The 27,287-nt window shown below is 40.3% G+C and overlaps 1 long non-coding RNA gene across 6 annotated transcripts; it reads left to right on the top strand.

Annotated features, from left to right (window-relative positions):
• Positions 1-19,902: 19,902 nt before the first annotated feature.
• LOC126598729 (uncharacterized) lies at positions 19,903-26,418 on the top strand. 6 transcript variants are annotated; one of them, XR_007614944.1, is made up of 6 exons: positions 19,903-20,201; positions 20,669-20,759; positions 20,900-20,962; positions 21,349-21,397; positions 23,544-24,650; positions 25,743-26,418. It is a non-coding gene; the product is annotated as an uncharacterized LOC126598729 (long non-coding RNA). The 6 variants fall into 6 exon arrangements; XR_007614942.1 differs by lacking the exon at positions 19,903-20,201 and adding an exon at positions 20,446-20,555; XR_007614945.1 differs by lacking the exon at positions 19,903-20,201 and having other exon boundaries at positions 20,564-20,759; positions 23,544-24,395; positions 24,612-24,650.
• The last annotated feature ends 869 nt before the right edge of the window (positions 26,419-27,287 follow it).

Raw genomic sequence — 27,287 nt, 5'->3', positions numbered from 1 at the left:
TGTATTACCAGCTAAGCAAATGAAGAAGATGGGGAGAGGTGTAGAAGATCTCATTCCCACAGACCTCACGGTTTCGAGCTTCTCGGGCGCTATCACCAAAACTCATGAGATATTGCCTTTAGAAGTGAAATTGGGGTCCAAACAAATCATGCTGGCGTTCTTTGTGGTGGATTGCACTTCCACCTATGGAGCATTACTCGAAAGAGACTGGATCCATCAAAGTCTCGCCATACCCTCCACTCTATATCAACAAGTTGCTGTTTACCATGAGGCAGGGACGGATGGACCAGGCTTTTGAGAGATGGTGGTGGCCGAATCACATCCATTTCTCCCTACCACCAATGTTGCGGAGGCAAGTTTCTACAATCCCAATGTAGGAATTCTGCAATGTTCAGGAGCAGATAAGAACGGCCGCCCTACCAAGGTGACGGCCCAAAAAACTCTTAGAACAAGGAATGCTCCTCACTAGAAAGGAATGGGATCGACCCTGCATCGTCCTAACATCCCGACACCATCAATGACAAAATAAAAGAGAAAGGATCAGGTAATAGCAGTCAGGTCCCTGATCAAAAAACTGTTGGTGTGTGGGAGAGGAAGAAAGCAAGAAAGGGAGCTCTTAGAAAGAGAAGAGTATGAATGGTAGCTAGGAACTCCGACCAGCCAGTATAAAAGCAGAGAAGAGCTTTGTGGAGAAGAATTGGATGCGGCCATACGAATGGCCGAGTGTATATATGACTTGGATGGGCCAGACGACTTGCCCGAAAGCTCGGAGTTAGTTGAATTTTTGTGCGCAGAGCCTGACAAGCCACCACCAGAAGTTTAGGATCCTGTGGAAGTCATTGATTTAGGGACAGAATGAGATCCAAGACCTATACAAATTAGTGGCTTGTTAAAAACTAATGATCGGGCAAAGATTATCTGTCTTCTGCAAGAATTTAAAGATTGTTTTGCTTGGCATTATACTGAGATGCCATGTTTAGATTCAACCTTGGGGGAACACAGAATGCCCATTAAGGAGGGATATAAACCTGTTAAACAAGCACCACGAAGGATGTCAAAAGAAATAGAAGAAAAGGTCAAAGAAGAAATGGTCAAAGAAGAAATTGAAAGACTAGTAAAAGCTGGATTTATTAGACCTGCCAAATATGTGGAGTGGTTGGCCAACATTGTAGCCGTTTTAAAAGCCATAACAAAAGTAGGACAATGTTGTGTTGATTACAGAAATATTAATGGCGCTACACCAAAAGATGAATATCTCATGCCCATGGCTGATCTATCCATAGATACAGTGGCAAAACACAAAGTCTTATCTTTTATAAATGGAAATGCCAAGTATAATCAGATAAAGATGGCCCAGGAAGATATACACAAAACAGCTTTTAGGTGTCTCGGGCATGTGGGGGCATATGAATACCTAGTCATGCCATTCGGGCTCAAGAATGCTGGTGCAACCTATTAAAAGGCAGTGAATGTCATTTTTCATGATTTGATTGGCCAGAACATGGAGATGTACATCGATGACATCGTGGTGAAATCCAAAACAGAAAAGCAGCATTTGACAGACCTCAGACAAGCTTTGACAAGGATGGGGATCCATAAACTAAAAATGAATCTAAAGAAGTGCGCGTTTGGAGTGAGAGCGGGCAACTTCTTGGGATTCCTGGTTCATCAAAGAGGTGTAGAAGTGGACAAGAACAAGTCTCGGGCAATAATGGAGTCACCTTCGCCCATTAACAAAGTGCAACTTCAGAGGCTGCTAGGTAAAATTAATTTCTTAAGGAGATTCATTGCCAATTTAGCGGGCAAGTTCCAGCCGCTGACTCCTCTGCTGAGACTAAAGGATAAAGAAAATTTTGAGTGGGGACCACCACACCACAAGGCTTTTGACAGCATCAAAGCCTATTTGACTTCCCCACCAATGTTAGTGCCACCTCAAAGGGGAAAACCCTTAAAACTATATATCTCTGCTTCAGAGAAGTCAATCGGGAGTTTACTAGCTCAAAACAATGAAGGCAGGAAAGAACAGGCGATGTACTACCTCAGTAGAATTCTGACTGAGGTAGAAACAAAATACTCCCTAATAGAAAAATTGTGCCTAGGTCTGTATTTCACTGCTAGTAAGTTGAGGCATTACATGTTACCTTGTCACGTGCACATCATTGCCAAAACAAATATGATAAAGTATATGTTGTCAAAACCAATGCTAACATGAAGGATTGGGAAGTGGATTCTAGCATTATCAGAGTTCATCTTTCAATATGTACCTCAAATGGCGGTCAAGGGCCAAGCAATTGCTGACTTCTTGACAAAGCATCAAGAGTCTCAAGATGAGATTATCAATATCCAAGGGACCCTGAAGGTGACTAGTGTTTGGATCCCACCAGGCAAGGGCATCTCGGGCAAAGAAGAGTGGGTCCGACAAGAAATAAAAAGAGTAACTGGCCTATGGATTACTCCTTGAAGGCTCTATTTTGATGGTTCTTGCACTCATAAGGCTTCTGGAGCTGGGATTGTCATCATAAATCCCCAAGGTGTTCACCATTATTACTCATTCCTCCTAGATTACCAAGGGAGCACCAACAATCGGGCAGAATATGAAGCCTTAATAATTGGCTTGGAAATCTTGATAGATCTGGGGGCAATGGAGGTAGAGGTGTTTGGTGATTCAGAGTTAGTAATAAACCAACTAAATGGAGAATATAAGCGCAGACATATCACTATGGCTGGGTATTATTTGGCTGCCATGCAATTGTTGAGCTACTGAGATTCGAATACATCAGTTAATCATGTCCCTAGGGGATCCAATCTGGCAGCCAACGAGATGGCACAAGTAACCTCAGGAGTACCAATCCAGGAAAGGAAATATGGAGTAGATGTTGAGATTCAAAGAAGAAATCTTCCTTCTATCCTAGAAAGGGGATTCAGTCTAGATGTAATGGTTCTAGAAACCGAGATGGAAGATTGGAGATCGCCTATCATTCATCATTTGAAAGATCTTTCTTCACCCACAAGCAAGAAGAATAGACAGTAAGCAACTAAGTATGTCTTATGGGCAAAGAACCTGTTAAGGAAAACTCCATATGGGCTACTATTGAAATGCCTAGGCCAAGAGGAATCTATGAGAGTAATGGCCAAAGTACATGAAGGAGTATGCGGGGCACATCAAGCTGGAACGAAGATGAGGTGGTTGCTTAGGAGGTATGAGTATTTCTGGCCCGATGTAGAAAAAGATTGCAAGTCCTATGCTCGAGGCTATGAAGAATGTCAAAGGCATGGACCCCTCCAACATGTGCCTTCAGTACCTTTAAATCCAGTGGTCAAGCCTTGGCCCTTCAGAGGGTGGGCAATGGACTTCAACGGGTAGATTTATCTAGCTTCTAGCAAGGGGCATACTTTCATAATTGTGGCAATGGATTACTTCACCAAATGGGTAGAAGCCTCGGCCGCAAAGACCGTAACCTTAGCTGCAATCAAGAAATTTATTGAGACCAAGATTCTGCATAGGTTTGGGGTGCCCGAAACTATAGTCACGGATCATGGGCCATCTTTTATTTCAAAAGAAGTTGAAGAATTTGCAAACAAATACAAAATAAAGATAGTCCAGTCTAGTCCTTACTACCCTCAGTTAAATGGCCAAGCAGAGGCCAGCAACAAGATTTTGATAAACATTATCAAAAGAATGGTGACAGATAGTCTGGAAAAGTGGCATGAAAAGCTAGGGAATACTTTGTGGGCATACCGAACCTCTAAGAGGGCAGGAACGGGGACAACTTCTTATGCTTTGACTTTCGGGCAAGATGCGGTTCTTCCCATGGAAATCAATGTAAGTTCTGTCAGAATTCAAAATCAATTTGGGTTACACAGTGAAGAGTACATAGAAGCCATGTGTCAAGGGATTGAAGACTTAGATGTAGCCCGAATTGAGGCCTTTAACCAGATTCAGGAAGGGAAAAGAGTTGTTACCCGAGCTTATAACAAAAAGGTAAAGCTGAAGTCTTTCAAGGAAGGAGATTTAGTATGGAAGCCAGTCCTCCCTCTAAGAGCTCAGCAAAGGGGCTTTGGGAAATGGAGCCTGACATGGGAAGGTCCTTTCATTGTTAGTCAAGTATTAGACAAGAGAGGATACTACTTGGCGGACATCGAAGGAAATTGGCAGAAACATCTTATCAATGTTAAATTCTTAAAAAAGTAATGTCCTACATTATGGGATGTTAGGGATTGTTATATTGAAGAAGATGTAAGATAAAGCAGGCTTCGAGGTGCCGGAGTGCAGTGTTTGTTCATCAACCATTCAAGAAAACAGAAAGATAAAAGTTGTTAAAATGATGTTTTATTCATTTCGACAAATTGGTGAAATTTACATTAGATTCAGCTTCAATGTGCTATGCTCGATTCCTTCTAGTTATAGTGGTGTCTCGACCAGTTTTCTGGTGTCTTCATGGATAAAACCCAATCAGGTGATCAGGTTGTGAACTACCAGGTATGATGGTAAAGTCTGACTTATCGGGGCAACTACCAGGATGGTGATCCCTCGATCAAACTTGTAAAAGTTCAAACAAGCTCAGAACGAGGAAACCGCCTGACCAAAAGTGTTGGGAATAGCGGGGTGTTTGACCAAAGATGTTGGAGATAGTAGTTATTTGAAGAAAATCCTTTTTCCCACGTTTTAGGAAACTTCACGTGAGTCCTGAGGAACCCATTTCCCTAGTTTTAGAAGAAAACTTAGAAGGTAGAAACACCCGAGGAAGATAAAGGGGAAGGTTAAAGATGATTTGTCGGCTGAGCATAAGAAGCTTTTGGCTTAAGTTATTTGTTCAAAAATGAAGATTTGAGCCAGAATTTATAAGAAGATCAGAAGATAGTTGAAATGTCATGGGAAGAGCAAGAAACGCGAGATTATATTAATCCCGTCCAGAAGACACAAGTTAAGATAACAGGCGTACATGCACATGCGGTTATTTAATCAATATTGGCGCCTGGAATACTAGCCTGAATATTAATTGAAGGGGGCACTGTTTGGGTTAAAACTGGAACTTTAGGGTCAAAAGGAAGTTAGCCCAAAAGAAGGTCTAGAAGGAAGGAAGCCCAAGGCTCAGCCTAGCCCAGAAGGCGGAAGAAGCCTTTTTTCAGACTAAGTGCAGATCACTTGAGCCACTTGCCCACCTACCTAGAAGTCAAGTGGTGTAGACTAGCCAGCTAATCAGCCCAAAAGTACTTTACAATGGTAGTACAAGTAAAAAGCTGATAAGTCACTACCTTTCAATAGCATTCGAGCAAGATTGATGCTGCAGGCAGCCAAGCCAAATCATCTATAAAAAGGGAAAGAGAAATCAGAGATAAGGACACTCAATCAAACAAACAAATACACAAACTTTGCTCAAGCCATATTTGCATACGAAGCTGTAGTCAGCACCAACCCTTCATCCTTTTCAGGATCAACCTTGACCAAAAGCCTTTGTAAAACCTCTGCTACCTTGTCTGAATCTTGTTGTAGTATCGATTCCCTCATGTAAACTCATCTCCCAATCTCCCATTCTAGCTCTCAAACCCTTTGTAAAACACAAAGAGAGGAAGTTGCAAGACGATTAGCCTTGCCCGACAAGGTGAAATCTTGCCCAACCCTCTTTGTTCTGTCTTTTCATTCATAAATCTAGTAATATGATGTATACTTCCATCTGTATCCAAGTTATTTCTAGCAAGTTTATGATTCAAAGGTTTCTTGGTTCTTGAAATCTGGTCGATTTAGCTTGATTAGATCTAAGTTCTAACCTTTCGGGCATATAAGATTTATCAATCAAAAGTCATTGGTCTCAAGGCATAAAAAGAACTTTATGTGGACTTAACCCATCCACGACAATCCTTGATAACAAGAAGTCCGAAGTTACTTGGGGCGCAAGTAATCAGCCTATTTCTGAGTTTTACTTCTGTTATATTATGATTGCCACAAAACGCTTGAGTATAGAATTAATTATGATAGGAAGCCTCAAGGCTTATACCTAAGGCCCTACAAAGGCACCTATCTGGGTTTGTTCTACTCTTCGGGCTCGGGTGATTAAAATATAACAGTTGTAATACTTCTGCAACAATGAAAAACCACTATATGTTCGAGTACTTGGTTAGTTTTGATTGCAAGCCTCAAGGCCTACACCTAAGGCCCTACAAAGGCACCTTTCATAGCTAACTTGGTCTCTCGGGCATATACAATTAAACTAAACCTCTGTTTTACATCTGTCATGCTAAAGATGGTAATGGCACGCCTAAACAGTTAAAGTTAATTTTGATCATGAGCCTCAAGGCCTACACCTAAGGCCCCACAAAGGCACCTTTCAGAATTGACTTTGTCCTTCTCTTACAGCCCGCTAATAAGCAGAAGTCCGACAGACACTATCAACCGGCGCCAACCTCTTGGGGAGCTGTGTGCTCGTCGACCAGGAAACGTCCCTATTGGAAATTCCTCTAGACGAACAATATCTGCTCACTTATTGCTTTCAATTTCTTATGATCTGTGGAGAGAGATATTTTCTGGTAAGCAATTAGGGCTTAAGTTTGGTTTGTTCAATCACAATTAGGTTATGGAAAGTTATCAAGGGTGTATAGATGGAGAAAAAGAATGTGCAGAGATCAATTTTCTTTACTAGCCATTCTGATTTAGGGTTTGCCATTTATGGATAAATGATTTTTCTTATTGGTGACCTTTTAAACAAAGTTTTGCATGTTATGTTGTTACAATAAAATAAAGGGAACTTTAACGAAAAGCTCCCGGTACTGTTCACTTTAACGAAAAACCACATTTTTTCACTAAAAAGTCAATCCTGGTACTATTCACTTTACCATTTATTTTGTCCTTATCGTTAAAACTCAAAGTTTTCGAACCTTTTTCATTAGTTTTCGAACCTTTTTCATTAGTTTTCTTTAAAACAAAACATTTTATGTTTGTTGGAACTTTTAATGCTAAAAACAATATTTTATCCTCCCCCATCTCGAAGGAATTTATAAGTGAACAAAAGAGCAGCAAAAGACAAGCAAACCCTAAACCTTAGGTAATAACTTAGAAAACAATTAAAAAACTTCATTCAATCTCAAAAATAATTTCATTTTCTCATTTTTCAACATGTTTGTAGTGAAACAGACACTATATTGTGTTACTGTTTTCTGATTTCAATACTTAGATTCATTGAAGATATTGGAGTAACTTACATATAAATTATATTTGTGCAAGTGTAGTTGTCTAGAAGATTGATCAGTAGACTAATATGGATTCATCTTGCACAATCAAACCAGTACTCTTAAGCAATTAATTGACCTTTCAATAATATCCCCAACCAAGTTTACTCAAGCAGGAGGCAACCACAATGTTCTTCCTTTTCCTTCGAGCACTCAGAGGACACCAACTACCGTCTCTTTGCCTTCAAGACGGAGAGTTCACCACCATCACATCACAACTTCCAAGTTCCCCACTATTGTAACAAACTCTACCACAAACCCCATATTCAGTGAGCAAAGACGCATATCCCACTTGTTCCGAAGAATACAACACTCGTCCCTCCCAACCAGTGCTTCTTGATCCATTCTCCTCTGTCATTGCTGTTTCCAACTACCTCTCGTTTGATGACTTCATCCTCTTCTGTCGAACTCGTCTTCATCAAGTACCATGCTAGAGTTTCTTAGCTACCAAAAAACTAAGAAATTTTGAATCTTTCTGTTGCTCGATCAAAACCCTGAATTGGGTTGCTTGGATGACAAGATTCATAAATATAAATAAACTTAAAAGAGACAAAAAGATCAATAAATTCGAGCAATACCCTGAACTAAAGGGTAAAAAGGACTGTGAATGCGTTCAGTGACTATCTTTGTTTGAAATTTAAGTTTCATTATATCTGTATTTTGTTCGCTTAGACATCTTAGTGTTAATTTATTCTAAGTAGGAACAATGGGATGGAAGATCGTTACAGTGCTCTTATTGAGCTTATTAGTAATCATGGTGGCTGATGGATTTCATCATATTTTTAATGGGAAGAAGTTTTCCCCTGGAGAGGTAATGAGCCTTTCTTTCTATTCGCGTGATTTCGTTGAACATTTATCTCATATATATCTTGAGTTTATGTATGCTCTATTTTCTTTTGTATGTCATTTTTACAGGCTGAGTGTGCCATATTCTGTTTTTTGCATTCTGTGGACTACACAGATTCAGCTGAAATAGCTCGCACTCCTCCAGAAGAGTGTACTCCACTAGAAGAAAAATGCTCATGTATCACGGTGAACGCCTATGATAGATTGCGATCCACCACGAACATTGTGCACGTTAGTAATCTGAATGTGATAAAAAGTCTCAATTTCTACCACGGGTTATGTCGTTGTCAAATGCAATGTAACCACAGACAATGCATGTTGTAGATTGGAATCTAACACCACGTGTGTGGATGCAAATTTCTTCCTTTTTGATCTTGGACAAAATTGCACCTACAAAACAATTAACACCTTAGGTCAAGGCCAGGAGCCTCATGCGCCCACAATGAATGGGGGGTTTTGGCCGAAGAATCTCCGATGCCAAAGTTAGAATTTAGAGAGAAAAAGTGTTTGAGAATTCTAGAGAATTTTTAGCAAGAGTTGGAAGTGGCTTTTTGGTGAGAATGGGAGTATCTTTATAGGGATAGGAGGTGGCTGGCCTAGCTAGGGTTTTTGGGTTTAATTTAGGTTTAATTAGGGCAATTAAAAAGGGAAAATGGTGGAAAAGGTGGAGAGTAAGATGGATTATTTTTTGATGGGATTTGCCGGACCCTAGCATGATTTTGGGGTGATTTGTTTGCCAATTAGGGGATTAATTAGGCAATTAATCTCTTAATTGGTCAATTATTATGGTTTTTAAAAAAAAGGTTTTAGGAAATATGGAATAAGTATATTTATTTAGCTAATTGATTAGCTAAATAATGAAATAGGAAATATATGAATAAATTAGATTTTAAGTTGATACCTATTTTGGGCACTTTTGACTTGGTTGAGGGATAATTGCTTGCTGCTTGCGCATAGGAATCCCGGTATGCTCCAAAGGTAGTTTTGTCTTCTTTTGTCAAAAATCCATGTGTCGCCCTGTGATTATTCTTGGCTCCACAAATGTCCTCACACCTTTTAGGCTACTCGCAGGAAAGGGCAGCATGTGTAGAGATCTTCTTGCTTTAGGAAACTTAAGACTGCTTCCTATTTTGATGTTGATTCTCTCTTTAATAGGAAATTAGATCTTTCTAGGAAAGGGAAATAAATTTCTCTCAAAGCCTATTTAAGTCCACCTTAAGTGGGTTATTAAATTAACTTTGGAGAGCGATTTATTCTACCCTACAAGAGAGAGATAGCTTAGAGGATATTTGTTCCCCCTCCTCTAGCAATCTTCTACATCTTGCCCATGCAAATGGCTGTCTTTCGTTGCTTTCTTCGTCTTCTTCGTGGATGGTGTTACCGCGAGGCAGCCGTTGGGGTGGTGCGGCATGTCGGCTGGCGTGGGCCAGGAGTTGGCTCGGCATGGGCCGATGAGGTATTGTGGCAGGGACCATTGCTTTAAGTTGCTCGACTTGGCTAGAACTAAGGGCAGCTTGTGTGGCTGGGGCCGCGGATTGTGGCGCTTGGGCGCAGTGCTAGGCGCGTCACATGGCTCATGTCCTTTTAGGCTTTTGGACATGACGTGAGCTAGGCCGGTGATTGAGAGAAATGAAGAGGTAGCGGGCCTCATGAGCTGCTGGAATGTTGGGTTGAACTCCCCTGCTAGGTACCACGAATGACGTTGGCTACTTTAGCTCTCTTTGTCATGAGAAACGTGGGCTGCTCCCAAAAGAGAAGGTGAATAGGATTAAGGCGGGAAAAGGGATCTTCCCTGCCTGCTCAAGAGATGCCGGCTGAGAAAAAACCAAAGACTTCTTTTGCTACTCGTGTGGGTTCGTCGACTATTTTCCAGGCTTGTGATTGACTTGACTTTTTCCAAGGGGACGAAAAATAAGGTTGTTAGATTTAAGCATGCGGCGCCTGCCATGTCAAGAATGGCTAGGACGATTATTGATAAGACTATTCGGCATAAAGGTCTTGTCATGCACCTAGTGCCGAATTTTATACCAAGACATTTGTTGGGAGCTAAGTCTGGTTCACCATTGGAGAGGCTTGCTATTATGAAAAGCGATAAGGTGGACTCTGCTGCTAAAGTGGCGTCAAGGCCCATTCCTTATGCTACTGAAACTGATTCGCCTGCTGGGAATTAGGAGACTGCTCACGTAGGCAGCTGTGAGAAATCCACTAAGCTTGCTTCTGGGGAGGCTGCTGAGATCTATGTGCTTTTGATACTAGATCTGCTTGAAAACATGGACGTTTGTGCCAAGTTTGTTAATGGTGTCAGAAAGGTTGTTTACCCAAGCTCATTTGCAAAGCATACAACCCAATATAAAAGGACTGCTCTACTTGCTATGATGCAAATATAGCAAGGCTGCTAAGAAGATGGCAAATACTATGGCAGATTCTGAGGTCGGTGCTTTGAAGAGGTCTAATATTTCTGCCCCACTTCTTTGTAGCTTGAGACCACTCGCCAAGAAATTGTTGACTTGAAGACTAGGCTTGACGCGATCCAAGTTAAGCATGAAAGTGCAGAGAATGAGATCGGATGTCACATACCTTAGATTCAAAATCTTAAGCATGTCGTTTCTAACCTTCGTTCTGCTGCAAAAGATGAAGAGTTGATTGCTGCTTATAACCAAGTGATCCACTTCAAAAGAATCATCGATAAGCTTGAACCCCAAGATTGTTGGAACTTCAAGGCGTACTGAAGATCAATGAAAGTCTGAAGAAGGAAGTGGATAAGCTGTAGAGCATCCATGTTGGTCTACTCGATGAGGATGAGCAGCTGAAAGGTGAAAAGGCTGGGCTCGGGGTTTCGAGACCTTCTCTATTTCTCCGGAAGACTTGCTTGATTTTACTTTTAAGGCTTCCATTGGTGAAGTAGTTGGAGAAGTTAGTGCCCAAGCTGGGGCAGCCGGGGGTGAAGCGCCAAATGATACCGCTACTAAGAGTGTCACGGCTGTTGAAAGTGTGGCGACCGAGTAGTCGTGGGATGTCCAAGCTCCTATAGTCTTCTAGGTAGCCTTTAGGATTATATTTGTTTTTCCTTGTAGCTCTTGTTTTGCTTGAACTCCTTCGGCCTTTGCTAATTGTTTATAAACATGCTTAATTCGCTTTTCTTCATCTTCGCTTCTTTTGTTCATGCCTTAACCTTTAGACTTGATAGACCAATGGCAGGCATGCTACTTTTTTTATAAGCAGACAAGCTCGCGTAGCCTATGCAGCCGTAGGTGTTGGTGTAGAACTTTGCAAAGTTGTTAGCCATAGGGTTGGCAGCCGGATGCCTTACTTACAGAAGCAGACAAGTCTGCGTAACCACTAGGCTATTAACCTTGGCTTTCTCCAATTCTGTAGGTTGCGTAACAAGTATCACAACACTTTAGCACTTGGTATAAGTTGTTCCGTGCTTGGCAGAGGTGAAGTTTATCGACTACGTAGCATGTCAGCAGTGGATAAAACTTCGTATATGCACGCTAGCTTATTTAACCTTTCACAAGAATGTGCGGTTGTATAAGTCTAGCGCGGTTTTACTACTCGAAAGGCAAGCCGTAGGCTGCCTTAGTGCACTTGGTAGCAGGTTTAGGGTCTCAGGGCAACCGTCTGTAAAGCGTACTGTGTAATGTGCCCCTTCTGTCTCTAGGGCCCGGTTCCCCATAAATTAAGCCAAAAGACCAAAAATCATTCAGTTAGCTAAGCCTTGAAAAAGACCATTATGGCTACTTCTAGAAATCCCAGCGCAAGCCATCATGCATCTAGTTATACTAGGGCAGCCAGGCTCATCCACGTCTAAATATTCGGAGTGTAAAGTTTATCCTCCCGTCTTATAGAGCTAACCCATATTGGTGTCGAGGAATTGGTTTACCCTCTCGCACTGGAGAGCAATTATTTTACCCTCTCGCACTGGAGAGCATGGTTGGTCCTTCGGGGGGTGCAATTCCTGTGATGAGTCCCTAAGAAGGGCGCAGTCTTCTTTTGAAGTGCATGAGTGATTAATTGTTATAAGCATGCAGCCAAGCCAAGTTGTGATTACTTCTAAATTCCTCATTGAAAAATGAGTGAAACGAACGAGAACTTAGCTATAAGGTAGGAACTGCATAACAACTAGATAGTCCTCAGCTTGTGTGGTGGTACCCATCGAGCTTCTTGAGTCTTCGGGCTTTGATGTAGTGGGAGGTCACACATGGTACCTTTTCAGATTGTAGGCGCTCCACTGCTTTTCGATCTTTTTTTCATTGTGTAATTACTCTTGCTACCTACTCTACTAATCTTATACAGACCTTCCCGAATGAGATTCATCTTTTTGGAGCCTTCTCTGCTGGCAGTGATGAAGGCTCTTCTTAGGACTAGATCTCTGGGCTAGAACTACCGGATCTTGGCCTTTTTGTTGTGGCTAGAGAGGAACTACTGCTAGTAAGTTGCGATGCGGGTGATAGTCTGCTCGCATTTCTCCTCTGCTAGATTTAAGTTTATGGCTATCTCATTTCGGTTGCTCGTCTTTTGGTGGTGCAATATGCCTATAGACATCCAGGGCGTTCGTCTGGCCGTTTTCTTTTCTTATTGGTGGAGGATTTCTTGTGGCAGTCGAGGATTATCTTAGTGGATGCTTTGGCCCGCCTATTGCCTTCAGGATATCTTGGCGTAGACATGTGTTGCTTGATGCCATATTTTTGGAAGAACTTCACCAAATCTTTGCCCCACGAATTGAGGGCCGTTGTTGGTGACAATGGATTAAGGGATGCCAAATCGGCAAACGATGCTCCTTCATTTGAAGCGTTCTATGTCTGTCTGAATCATGATCGTCATGGGCTCTGCTTCTATCTATTTGGTGAAGTAGTTGGTTGCCACGATCATTATGCCTTTACCCCTAGTAGTCTGGATGGTGATTAGCTGGGAATCGGAATTAATTAAAAGCTTTTTCACCACCAAGTCTTTTGTCATTCGAAGGCCTGCTAGTGGGGCTTCGTACTCTGCTTTGTTGTTAGATGCTTTAAAGCTTAGAGTGATCGCTTGCTCGAGCATTGAACCGTCTGGGGTGGCAAGAACCACGGCTATTCATGAGCCTTTGTAGTTGGATACGACGTCAACATGCAAATGCCAGAAATCTCCATTGAGGGAGTAGGTGTGGCTAAAGTGTGTTCGGCTACCTTCGGGGCGTCGTTGGGCCACTCTATTGCGTTGTCAAGGCTATGCTTGAAGGCTCAGTAGGGAGCCGTGGAGCTGGGGCCATGTTACATGTAGCAGGAGATGCTCAACTTCTGGTATTAGGCCACTCTAGAGATGAATAATGGAGCAAGGGTCGGCTAGGGCCGTGTAACGCTCAACAGGAGGTAGTGCTCGATTGCCAGTACATGTTGCTCTTACGTAGAATCTTCTAGGGTGACAAGGACAAAACATGCTTCTGAGTGTGTTTGTCTGCCCTTGGCATGTCTTTTAGGCCGAGTTGTTGTGTTTGTCAGAAAACTTTGTATCTGCCACGGTCCACGCCTTTATCGTCGTGGGTTTGGATTCGACGGAACAGTGCATCATGATGATGACTGCGTGCGTTTGAAGGTAAAACTTAAGTTTTTGGGTTATAACAACTATCGCTAAAGTTAGCTTTTGAATTTTTAATAGCATCGAGGAGAGCTTTTGAACTGTAGAATACAGGTAATTGGGCCTCCAGCTTTTCTTGCATGATGGTAGAGCTTATTGCTACTTTAGATACCATCAAATAGGTGAATAAGTCTTCCGCTGCTTCTAGGGAGGTGATGTTGGGTACTTCTTCAAGTCCTTGAATGTGCATTGGCGAGCCTCGTCCCAAAGTGCATGTTTCTCTGCCAAAGAAAAAAAGTCTGCCAGAGTTAGATCTTCTTTCATGATCAATTTTTCGAATAGCGGGTGGTTTGCTGGAAGGCCTTTTTGGAAGGCTGCTCTAACTATCGAGTCGTTGCCTCCGACTATCCTTGCCTTCTCTGCTTTGAATCTCCTCATATAGTCACGAAATGACTCATTTGGGTTCTTCTTGATGTCAAACAAATGGTCGGACTTCTTTTTGATCGAGCGATAGGATGAATATTCTTTAGTGAAAACCAAAGAAAGTTCGTAGAAATTCCGGATGGATTGTGGCGGCAGAGTGTAGAACCAATCTTGCGTCTCACCTTGTAGAATGGTGGCGAATATCTTGCACATGAGGTCATCGTTGTTTTGATAAAGGATCATTGCGCTTCGGTAGTGCTTTAAGTGTCGCTCGGGGTCTTCATCCCCTTTGAAAGATGTGAAATGTGGCATGTTGAACTTACGTGGAGGCTCTGCCTGCTCGATCTCATTCGTGAAAGGTGACCTGCTTATGTTGGTCATGTTCCGTTGTAGTGCCTCATCGGTGACCTCATTACGTTGGAAATCATGCAATCGCTTGGTCAAGAGTCTCTTTACTTCTTCATGAATTTGCCTTTGTTAGGGTAGCGGAGCTCTCGGCTGCCCCCAGCCATGATTTGCTGGTCTAGGCTATTGTTCCACACGTTTGGCTCGTCTATGCCGCAGATGCAATGCATGTGGTGCGTTCCTAGTAGGCGAGTGAGTTCTTCGCAGGCTGCTGGTTGAACTTGAGTTGGATTGAGTGATTGCATCTCTCCGTCCGTCGTGCTGCCTACTCCGATATGAGGTGGAGGATGCTCCTTGCGGGCTTAACCGCGAACGAACACTTTGGCCGGAAGGTTACTCATGTTGACTATCGGAGTGTGACCCCAACCGTGAATGTATGCTCATCAGTGGGCCTAGTCGAGAGTGCACGCTCCTCCGCGCGCTAAGACGGGAGTATTCGCTATCTCGGGGGCCCAATCAGGAGTGTACACTGCCCGAACGCTCGGCTCGTGGCTGGTCGAATGACTGTTTGCCGGGACGCTGCTGGAAAGGTTCGTCTGCCCTTGTCTTACTTCGGGATACCTCGTCCGGGGCACGTTGGATCCCGATGTGTTGTAAAGGTTGATTCACCAAGGTTGTCTATTGTGCAAGGGCGCTCCTCAACTCTATAACTTGTCGAGACAAGTGTTGTTCGCCATTTGTATTGGAAGAGCTTGGAAGGAATGTGCCTCTTTTGGCAGTGGAAGAGCGGTAGACTCCGGGCGCGAGATTTGAGTTGGCAAATGTCAAATCCGCGAAAAACTGTGGTGAGAATGCCCCCGGCTCGATGGTAGGTCCGGATAGTTGAGATAGTCTTGGGCTGACTTAGGCTACTTAGAAAGCCACGAGAGCAGACTAGGCCGCAAGAGCAGGCTGGGCCGTAAGAGTGGGCTGCTCGGCGGGAACAGGCTGGACCACGGGAGTGAGCTGCTCGTCGGGAGCAGGCTGGGCCACGAGAGCAGGCTGATTGGCGAGAACAGGCTGGGCCGCTAGAGTGGGCTGCTCGTCTGGAGCAGGCTAGACCATGGGAGTGGGCTGCTCGTCGGGAGCAGGCTGCTCAGCACGTGATGCATGCGAATGCGAGGCTTGGGCTGACCCGTGCAAACTTGGATGGCACGGCTTGGGCCATGGTGGAACCTCGTAGTGGTGGAACCACTCTGTTTATGACCACATTTAGCCTCGTGGATCGCCGCGGTCCCATTTCTTGGGTACTAGAATTTTCACTTGTGGAATTTTCTAAATTTCTAGCCATTATATTTTTCTTATATGTTTTATCAAAGAACCTTTGCAAATAAAAAATTCTAACAATAAGAACGTATGAAAAATATTCAAATGAACTAGAAAATAGAGAAAAAAGCTTTTTATGCGAGAGTCTTCTACGAGTATGGATCTCAACTCTCAATGAAAGCACCAATTTGTGGATGCAAATTTCTTCCTCTTTGATCTTGGACAAAATTGCACCTACAAAACAATTAACATCTTAGGTCAAGGCCAAGAGCCTCATGCGCCCATGATGAATGGGGGGCTTTGGCCAAAGTTAGAATTTAGAGAGAAAAGGTGTTTGAGAATTCTAGAGAATTTTTAGCAAGAGTTGGAAGTGGCTTTTTGGTGAGAATGGGAGTATCTTTATAGGGATAGGAGGTGGCTGGCCTAGCTAGGGTTTTTGGGTTTAATTTAGGTTTAATTAGGGCAATTAAAAAGGGAAAATGGTGGAAAAGGTGGAGAGTAAGATGGATTATTTTTTTATGGGATTTGCCGGACCCTAGCATGATTTTGGGGTGATTTGTCTGCCAATTAGGGGATTAATTAGGCAATTAATCTCTTAATTGGTCAATTATTATGGTTTTTAAAAAAAAGGTTTTAGGAAATATGGAATAAGTATATTTATTTAGCTAATTGATTAGCTAAATAATGAAATAGGAAATATATGAATAAATTAGATTTTAAGTTGATACCTATTTTGGGCACTTTTGACTTGGTTGAAAGATAATTGTCTGCTGCTTGCGCATAGGAATCCCGGTATGCTCCAAGGGTAGTTTTGTCTTCTTTTGTCAAAAATCCACGTGTCGCCCTGTGATTATTTTTTGCTCCACAACGTGTACTATGACCGTTGTGGATTACTAATTTACCACGAGTAATGCCCGTTATAAAAAAATTTCCAAAATAATATATATAAACCCACAAAATTGGAAAGTTACTAGTACAAATTTTTTAAAATAATCACATATTCAAAAAAAAAAATTACAAATTGTACAAAGCTAACAACACCATCATTGATTTATGCTAGGAAATATCAAACTACACATGAAGCATCAACTAGGCCTCAAATAACAAGGAAATTGTCAGTTGAAAGACTTTACTTTTTCTTGAACACCTCCAAACACCTCTGAAAGTTAATACTATGAACATGTCATTAACCTATGAACAACTGCAATTAAAAACAATGTAAATCACAAACATTCAGTAGTATTGAAAATCAATAAGCACTGACAACAACAAACAGACTCAAAAGCATTACTTGAATTCTCTCATCGGTTAATATATATGCAATAATTGTACTTAATAAACAATTACTTGAAGTTGGGATTACCATTTCAACCAAATTTCTTGAAGTTATGTAGTGAGCCACCAAAAAGAAGGATCTTGGAGTCCTTGACCTTAAGGTAGAAATACAACTTGAGGTAGAAGCCTGAACAAGAGAAATTGTCATTACTGCAAAAAAAAAAAAATTCAAATAAAGCAATAAAGCATAGCGTGAGAAAAGACTCAAGTGCACATCAAAATACACATAAAGGAAGAAAAAATAATAATGAATAAGCAAAGAATATGGATAAGGAAAATACATTTTCTGAGAAAACAACTTGAAAGGATTGCCACCACTCGTGGCCACCATATGGGTCTCCATTCATTAAACACCCACAACCAAAACTTATAAGAAAACAACTTGAAATTAGGATTGCCATTTATTTGCAACCAGGTAATTCGATACAATTATATATAAAGTGGGAGAGAGACAGAGAGACCTTTGTAAACCACATCCCACTTATTATATCCACTTGTGTTGTTTCCAGTCCAAGCATAACTCATCCTGCACACATCAAATACTTTTATACACACCTACTAATTTAAAGGGGGCTGATATAAAACCGTACAAATGAAAATAGAATTTACCCAACAAAAAAAAAAAAAGAAAAGGAATATGCATCCAATATATATCTTAAAGATCATATGATGTAGTTAAATACAAAATTATTTGAAAACACGAGGGACCACAAAGAGGGCCGATTCAAGCACACCATCCTTGACTTTACGGTCATGGGACACCTTCCCAATCTTAGCCTTCCCTGTAAACATCTCAATCAGTCTAACAAGTTCATATAAATACATCAATGATTTCAATCTAGATACTTGACAATAGGCATTAACCTTGTGTTTGGGTTAAAACTTAAACTTTGGGCTCAAAAGGGAGTTGGTCCAAAAAAAGGAGAGAAGCCCGAAGTCCAGCCCAAGCCCAGAAGGCAGAAAAGGCTTTTCCCGACTAGGTGCAAATCATTTACACCACTTGCTCACCTGCCTAGGGACCAAGTGGTATAAACCAGCCAGCTAATCAGCCCAAAAGTACTTTACAGTGGCAGTACAAGTAAATAGCTGATGAGTCACTATCCTTCAAACTCCATTCGGGCAAGATTACTACTACAGGAGGCCAAGCCAAAGTGTCTATAAAAGAAGAAAGAGAAATCAGAGTTAAGGACACTCAATCAAACAAACAAATACAAGCACAAACTCTGCTCAAAGCCAGATTTGCCTTCAAACGAAGCTGTAGTCAGCCCAAGCGTTCATCCCTTTCGGGATAAACCCTTACCAAAAGCCTTTGTAATAGCTCTGCTACCTTATCCTAAGCTTGCTGTAGTATCGATTTCTTTCTGTAAACTCATGTCTCTACCCCCCTTTCTAAAAACTCTCAAACCCCTTGATAAACTACAAAGATAGGAAGTTGCAAGACGACCAGCCTTGCCCGACCCTCTTTGTTTTTGTCTTTTCATTCATTAGCTTAGCAATATGTTGTATACTTCAAGTTGTATTCAAGTTATTTCTAGTAAGATGACTATTAAAAAACTCTTTCAGTGCTTGAATCGGATTTAAATATGTCTTCACAGTTTAAACCAGATCTAAGTTCTAAGCTTTCGGGCATGTAAGATTGATCATTCAAAAGTCTTTGGCCTCAAGGCATAAAAAAGAACCTTATGTGGACTTAACCCATCCACGACAAGCTTTGATAACAAGAAGTCCGAAGTTACTTGGGGCGCAAGTAATCAATTGATCTCTTAGTTTTATTTCTATTATATTATGATTGTAGTAGAACGTTTCAGTATAGAAGGAATTCTGATGGGAAGCCTCAAGGCCTATACCTAAGGCCCTACAAAGGCACCTATTTGGGTTCCTTCTGCTCTGCGGGCTCGGATAATCAGAAGTATAATGGTTATAACACTTCTGCAAACAATAAAACAGACATCGTATGTTCGAGTACTGGGTTAGTTCTTGATCAGAAGCCTCAAGGCCTACAACTAAGGCCCTACAAAGGCACTTGTCATAACTAACACAGCCTCTCTGGTATATGTACAACTAAAACTCAACATCCATTCTACATCTGCCATGCTAGAGATGGCAGTGGCACGCCTGAGCAATTAAAAGTTAATCTTGATTGTGAGCCTCAAGGCCTATACCTAAGGCCCCACAAAGACACCTTTCAAAGTTAACCCTGTCCTTCTCTTTCAGCCTTGCCCAACAAGCTTTGCCCGACAAGCTTTGCCTAACAAGCCCGCCAGTGAAGTAGAAGCCCGACAGAAAACATCAACCGGCGCCAACCTCTCGGGGAGTTGTGTGTTCGTCGGCTAGGAGACATCCCCGATAGAAATTCTAGCCATGAACACCTTGCACAAATTGTTCTTTATTACACCGAAGGTTTTCCCTTAACCTCACAAAAGCACTATCCAATTTATTTGATCATCGGTCTTTCCCTGACGTATGTGTAAAGCATCAGTACAAATAAACTAGTATTATGCCTTAATTTGGAAATCAATTGTACAAATAAAGTAGTATGATGGATCAGTACAAACTGTCTTTATTACACTAGAGTTTTTCCCTTAAAATCTCAATCACAACAAAATAAGATATACTCATGCACATACCTAAGAAGCAAAGTGTATCATTCCACTAATTTTTTTTATCATTACTTTAGTCTAAAGTAGGAAGGGAAATTGCACTATTCATATGAATAGTGTTTTAGCCTAAGTAGGAGGGGAAATTGCACTATTCATATGAACAGTGTTTTGGACCACATTTCAGTTTATTTACAAGACTGCCACTCGAATACTTTTAGCCAACTATATCTTTATTTACAAATATGCCAGTTAGGCTTAAGACCCAATTTGCAGCTGCTTCATCTCTGGTTCTTCTCCCCCAACTCCAAAATCCCTAAACCCCAAATCATGGATCCGAAGCTCTTCGCAAGAACCCTAATCCGAAATGTGATAGCGAACAGGTCCTACTACACGAGCAGGACCAAGTAGCCGACCCTTTACAACAAAATCAACCCGCTCGGAAACCCTAGCTTGAATGTGGTTCTAGAGCTCGACGACTGGGTCTACAATGGCAACAAAGTCCGAGTCACCGAGCTTCAGCGCATCATTCACGACTTTCGAAAGCAGAAACGCTTCTCCTAAGCCCTCCAGGTTTCCATCTTTCTCTCTTACCTTGCAATTTGTGTTATCCCTTGTTTGGTTGCTCAGAAAATGAAAGAATTGATGCAGTTTTGGATTCTTAATTTCTTATGGATAAACCAATAGAATTAATACTGAAAATTTACCAATGGATAACACTTCAAAGTTAATTGTATAATATAGTTGTCCTTACTCTATAATAATTTCGAGTTTTTGACATATATGTGTGTGTGTGGAATGTAACATATCGGATTTAGGTTATACTGTGCATAGTTTTATTGTCTGTTGTTATCTGCACTATACCATTTCTATGCAAGCTCTGAAAGTTATTCATGAGCTTTATAAGCACTTTCCATAATTTAAGCAGTATGTTTTGGGTTCTTTTTCATTAGGTCATTAGCTACTGATTAATAGAGAAACGAGGACCATGCCACTGATTTTGGGTTTTTTTCTAATCTTCTGATTTTGGGGTTTTGCAGGGAGTGCTGGTGTACTGATCTGAGAACCATCTTCTTTTTCTTCTTCTGCTTCTCCCTGTGCATTCCAGTTTGACTGTCTGTGATCAAAAAGGTCAGTTCATCTAAATTCAGCAATTGACTCTTAAACTCTGAATTTGATTTCGTCTCCTTCTGTTGATCTCCTCCATTCCCCTCTTCTCTTTTTCTTTCGTAAATTTAATCAATTAATTCAATTATTCATTTTTTTTATAGAACATCTGTGACTCCACGAAAGATTCAGTTTTTGCCTGATCATTGTCAAATGCTGTAGCAACTGTAAGTTTGTCAAAAATTATAAGTATGGTTATTGATTGCTGGAATTTTGATGGTAGTGTTCCAGATTTACTTGCTCATGATCTTTGTATTGCCTTACTGTGAAAAGATGGATACTTTACTGCAAGATGTGTTTAATTTAATGGAGATTTGCTAGGGTTTTTAATACAATTAATTGGATAATGGATATTGGAGATTTTCTCCAGAAGATTATAATTTATATAGAATTTATAAGTTTTATTACTTTCGGGTTACTTTATGTTTCGATTTAGTTGGATTTAGGATTCTTCACAAGCTTTGATAAGTGTTTAATTTCTAATTTTTGTTCCATGCATGGTTGATTTTCTTTGATAATTGTTGAATTGCTTTTATATTTGCTTGGTACTTAGGATCTAAAGCATTTTGCCTTTTGAAGAGAAGCTGCAGGGAAAGTATGAGGTACCCTTTTCTTTGTTGTGTTTTTTTTTTTAATTTCTAATTTTTATGCAAGACATGAAATATTGTAGGAATCAAATGTATGATTGTCACCAAATGTATATATCTTTCGTGGAATAGTATTGATGATTATGGTATGCATAGTTAGTTTTCCTTACTCTTGTTTGAATTTCTCTCTAATTTTCTTTACTCTTCCTCATCTGCTATGCTATGTTGTATGTGAAAATCTGAAATGATAGGATTTGTTAATCTACCTTATTATTGGTGATTATGGTAAGTCTATGCATAGTTAGTTTTCCTTACTCTGTTCGAATTTCTCTCTAATTTTCTTTACTCTTCCTTATCTGTACTAAATCATTCACTTGTACTCACTAAAGGAGAGCTTGAACCTATGTACTTGTGTAAACCCTTCACAATTAATGAGAACTCCTTTACTCCGTGGACGTAGCCAATCTGGGTGAACCACGTACATCTTGTGTTTGCTTCCTGTCTGTATCCATTTACATACTTATCCACACTAATGACCGGAGCAATCTAGCGAAGATCACAAACTTAATATTTAAGATGATATTCTTTGGTGTATGCTTTTCGCAAACGATATAGTGTTGATAGATGAAACGCAGGAAGGGGTAAACGCGAAGCTTAACCTTTGGAGAGAAGTGTTGGAATCTAAAGGTCTTTGCCTAAGCCGATCAAAGACAGAATGTATGGAGTGCAAGTTCAGTGCAAGCGGATGCGAAAATGAGTTAGGGGTGAGGATCAGAGATCAGGAAATACCAAAGAGCGACCGTTTTCGCTACCTAGGATCTATCTTGCAAAAGAACGGAGAATTAGATGGAGATCTCACCCATAGAATACAAGCTGGATGGATGAAGTGGAAGAGTGCATCCGGCGTGTTGTGTGACCGTCGTAGGCCACTGAAGCTCAAGGAAAATTTTTATAGGACGGCAATAAGGCCGGCAATGCTGTATGGCATAAAATGTTGGGCGGTGAAGCATCAACACGTAGGTGTAGTGGAGATGAGGATGCTTCGTTGGATGTGTGGGCACACGAGAAAGGATAAGATTAGGAATGAGGATATCCGAGGTAAAGTAGGAGTAGCCGAAATTGAAGGAAAGAGGAGAGAAAATCGGTTACGGTGGTTTGGACATGTGCAAAGAAGGCCTACTGACGCTCCGGTTCGAAGATGTGACCACGGGACAGAGGTTCAGGGCCGAAGGGGTAGAGGAAGACCTAGGAAAACTTTGGAAGAGACCCTAAGAAAAGACTTAGAGTACTTGGATCTAACGGAGGACATGACACAAAACCGAGCGCAATGACGTTCTAGGATTCATATAGCCGACCCCACTTAGTGGGAAAAGGCTTTGTTGTTGTTGTTGTTCCTTATCTGCTGTGTTGTTTATGAAAATCTAAAATGATAACATTTGTCAATCTGTGTTTTGGGTTGTGATTTCCATATTTTACCTAAGTCATTCCTTCTCCAATGGTTTCTCAACTTTTGAATATGTAGCGTAATGCCCTATTGCTAGACGTTCTGGCAACATAGGTGGTTATGTTGCCAGACAGTGTATATGGACCACACATTCTCGCAAAAGTTTACCTTATCAATGGTTTAGATTTATAGTTTGGCATATGTGGTCAAACTATCATTACGAACCATTGATAAGATGGGTGTTTGCTTAACGTGTGGTGCCAGATTTATAGTTTTGCGACATTTCTGCTATTTATAAGAAAACAGTGCTCTCTCCTCTTCCTCCTTGCATATTGATAATTATCTATATGTGTGTGTGTGTAACAAAGTATATATCATTTTTTGTGTGTTGTACATGTTATACAAATGCAAATGCTATATCACCCCCCGAGGTACTGAAACTCACATATCATATGGTATGCATATGTTGTTTTGTTTTATTGAACTGGACTAAAGTTTCTACTTATTTGATTTTGATATGGAGTAAATTTGCTCCTCTGTTAATAAGTTCATGTTCCCTCTCTTAATTCAGGTATTGAGTATACCCCTTTCTGCTTTGGGGTCTTTAAAGTGGCTTTAGAGTAATAAGGGTTTAGGGCCGGATTAAAATTTTGGAGTTTCTCTCTCCTAACTCTCTCTGTAACCATCCATCCATTATGACGTTTGAGTGTTTCACAGGTTGGGGAGGACGACGACGACGACGAATCCGCTCTGAGTGAACTCGGCCTCCGCCGCAAAGCACTCATTGTCTTCGTTTTGCTTCAAAGATCCAAGCTTTTCTACATGTTGGTGAAGTACAAATTTGTTCCATAACTCTTGATTCAATCGTCGTTTGATGCATTAATTTCAATCGTCCTTTTTTTCCCTTATTTTCTTCTTCCTCTGCTTCGCTTTTGCTACTACTACTTCTTCTTCTTCTTCCCCCTTTTGGTTCCCCCCTCTCTTGCTTTATTTCTTCTGATATTTTCTCTCTCTCTTGCTCTCTTCAAAATCCCACAACAGTCTTTGGAGTTAGAGGCTTTTGCTCTGTTGGGTTTTTTTCCAATAACTCAAAGGGCCGAAACGTATTCCCTTTTCATCTGCTTCGAAAAGATTTCAACTTTAATGTCTGTATGTGTTATGACTCTTCACTGAATGACAAGAACTAGGGTTAAAGAATCATCCTATAAAGTTTAAACTGGAAGGGGGCAGGTTATCAATTACAGTTGGGGCAAGATTTTGGTATTGACCATTTAATCTCTCTGTGTTCGTGTTGAATTTTAGTTGGGGCAATCGATTTTTATAAGTGGGTTTGTGACATTACTCTATAGGCGAGTAATTTTAGGAAACATGTTTTGAAATTACAGAAGTTTCTATGTCGAATTCACTTTATTTCACTTTGAATCTTTGTCAAATGACTGCTTTTGGGAACTTGGTGGTGCATGAGGAAGTTCTTCAGGTTATGCAAACGTTCGGAGGTTAACTTTCCGTTTGGAGATTCTATTGAAAATAAATTGTAGTCATGAATTTTCAGCAAGAGAAGCTCGTCAGGTTAGTTTGACAATTAGTACTTCTCAATATTTAATCGTTTCATTTAAAATGGTCTACAACGACATCCATTATTTTGTGTTAAGTTTTTTTTCGTTTTTGGTTTAGGCACTTATTTGGTTATGTCTCTGTTTTCTACCTCATCCTCTAACTCTCCTTTCTTTTTCTTCTTCTTCTTTCCTCTCTCTACAAATTGCAAATATGGCGGAATTGGTGGAGCTTCCCACTAGCCTCGACATCCTTCCTTTCCCGAACAAGGTCCTTTTAAGATTTTATTTTTTTTTCTTTGGCTTATTTTCATCTGATTTCTCAAATGATTTTGCTAATGAAGAGAGTGTTCGGTTCTTTGATTTCTTTTGTCTGCCTCCTTCTATGTTGCTTTGTCATTTACATTTTCTAGTGTTGGCTCATGGAAATTTGTAAAAATGGCTGTAGTTTTCTGAGAAGGTTGGGATTTTGGTTATGTTTTTTGCATAGGGAAGGGTAAATGATTCTTATTCTGTTAATCGGTCTCTATGTGTTTCATTCTCCACTTCAACTCCTTTGTTTGGTAGTGTTATATATTGTATTCATGCACTATAAACTAATGCTTAAATTAGATGTTGCTAAAAAAGGGTCTTTATCTTCTAAATCCTTAGCTTGCTCTACCTTGAATACGTTTCGAGTTCTTTTATATAAGATTATTCCTTATGAAGAAGTGAACTAAATAGGGAGATTCTTATTTTTCTTAAGATTTGGTTCCCCAAAATGATTGTGACGATGATGGAAAATGTTTATTCTGTGATTTTAAAAAAAGGTCAGATAATTTCGTAATTTTACATTTTTTTAGTTTGTCAAATCTTCTACCTTAAATTTAGGTGGAGTTTCCCTTGAATGGAAAGTTTGAGAAAAAAGGATAAGATTTTGACATTTTATTGCTTTGAGATGCTACTTCTGAGATTATTTTGAAGTTCCCGTTCATTACAATATTGTGATTTTTATATGAGCTTTTACTAGATGTTTTTTGTTGAGTAATGGTTTGCTTGGTTAGAAGAAACTCTTTGAGGTTATTTTAAAATCTATTTTGTGGATGAATCTAATTAGTTAAATTTGTCGGGTTTAAGTTATTTAAGAAGTTTAATTGCAAAGTTGTGTCTTTTTTTCTGACTTATGTTAATAATTCTACCTAAATTTTTTGTAAATTCATGGTTGGGTTTAACTTATATTAGAAAACATGGATCATTCAGGTCTCAGTACAACTGGATGTTTGTTTACTTGCACAAAATTTTTTTGCATTCAAGTTTGTTTCTGCTTCTCAGGTTCTTTGTCCTTGTGTTTATTAATTGTGTTTTTGTCTATTTATTTGGGCAGTCACAATGGATTGAAGATCTCAGTCAAGGTTCGTTCCCTATCATTTCAAGCTAGATTAGCTAGTGAGTGATATGCTCTTTGTACAGGTGCGCTATCATTGGTGCTCACTTTGTACTACTGCTTTTGTAACGTTGGGATGTTTCAAGATTTCTGACTCTGTGCGCTCTCTCTCTCTTTGCACTCTCTTTCTTCCCTTGCTCCCTCTCTGATGTAAAGCCATTTTATGGTACAATGTGTTTATCCAGTAGGGAGAGAAGAGAAAAATTGTGAGTGAGGATGTCACCCATTTGTGTGGATCTTCGATTCAGTGGGTGGGATTGTGACAATGAGAGAAAGAAAGTATGATAATGGGAGTAAACTATACCCCTTACAAATATTAGTGGGATGAGCTATCCACACTCCAAATTACTTCTCACACACCCCTTGTTAATTTATGTCCGTTGATCTTCTTCAATTCACCAAATCCGACGGCAGAAAATTAGAAGGGTGTGTGAGAAGTAAAATGGGGTGTGTGGATATCACTCCCCATATTAGTTTCGGTTCTCATGTCCAAGTTTTTCTTTCTACTTTCAATTAAGTTTTGTTTGTATGTTATTTTTTCATAGAATCTCTTGCATAGATTTCAATTACATTGTACTCGAATATCCCGAACTCAAGTCAATCAGGATTTTTTTTTTTTTTTTGTTGAAACCATTGAGAGCGAGTCCACCCCTAAAGACTTTGCGCTAGCACCCAGCGCATTTATCTACTCAAGTGAACAGTAATAGACTGGAGTGAATAGTAATAGGCCAAGGCATCTCCACCCCTAAAAAATGCGATGGCACTCAGCGCATTTATTTGGTGTGTTTTTTTTATTTTTTTTAAGTTTATTTCAGATAAGATTTTTAACCAATTTTGGATAAAATTTCAAATAAACTTAAAAAAAATACACACTAAAATAAAATTACATACTCATCAAATAAACTTAAAAAAAAACACTAAATAAATGTGGTGTAAGGTGGAAGATGAGGGTTAGGTATTTATAGAAAAAAAAATAACTTTTTAAAAATTTTACTGTATTTTTTATATATTTTTAATTAATTTTAATGTAGTTAATTAATCTGGACCGTTGGATTTGAAAAATATTCAAATCCAAGAGCCCAGGATCGGCCACATGGCCATGCGCCAGCAAATGGCCCGGCTTCTTGGTCAGCCTGTTTTGTGCTGGCCCAGAGACCAGCATGGGCTGGGTGCCAGGCTGTTGCATGGGCTGGAGGACATGGACAGGGTGATGGGCTGCTATTTGGACTGAGTGTTGGGCAAAGTCCACTCCGGTGGACTTGCTTTGAATTTTGTTGGACTTGAATGATATAGATGTGGGGAAACATTTACATAAGGATTAATTTTAACCATTGAATTTTTTTTTCATTTTTCCTTGGAGCTTGAGTAACAAGATCATCAAATTCTTATATTCGTGATCTATGAGAATAAATCCAGATGCATAACAATATTGTTGCACTTCTACTTTTATTGGGTTTTTATACTGTTTGTGTGTTTGCTTAGTCA

Source organism: Malus sylvestris, chromosome 14 (genome assembly GCF_916048215.2).
Source record: "Malus sylvestris chromosome 14, drMalSylv7.2, whole genome shotgun sequence".
NCBI lineage: Eukaryota > Viridiplantae > Streptophyta > Magnoliopsida > Rosales > Rosaceae > Malus > Malus sylvestris.
This window is presented reverse-complemented; position numbering and strand designations above follow the sequence as displayed.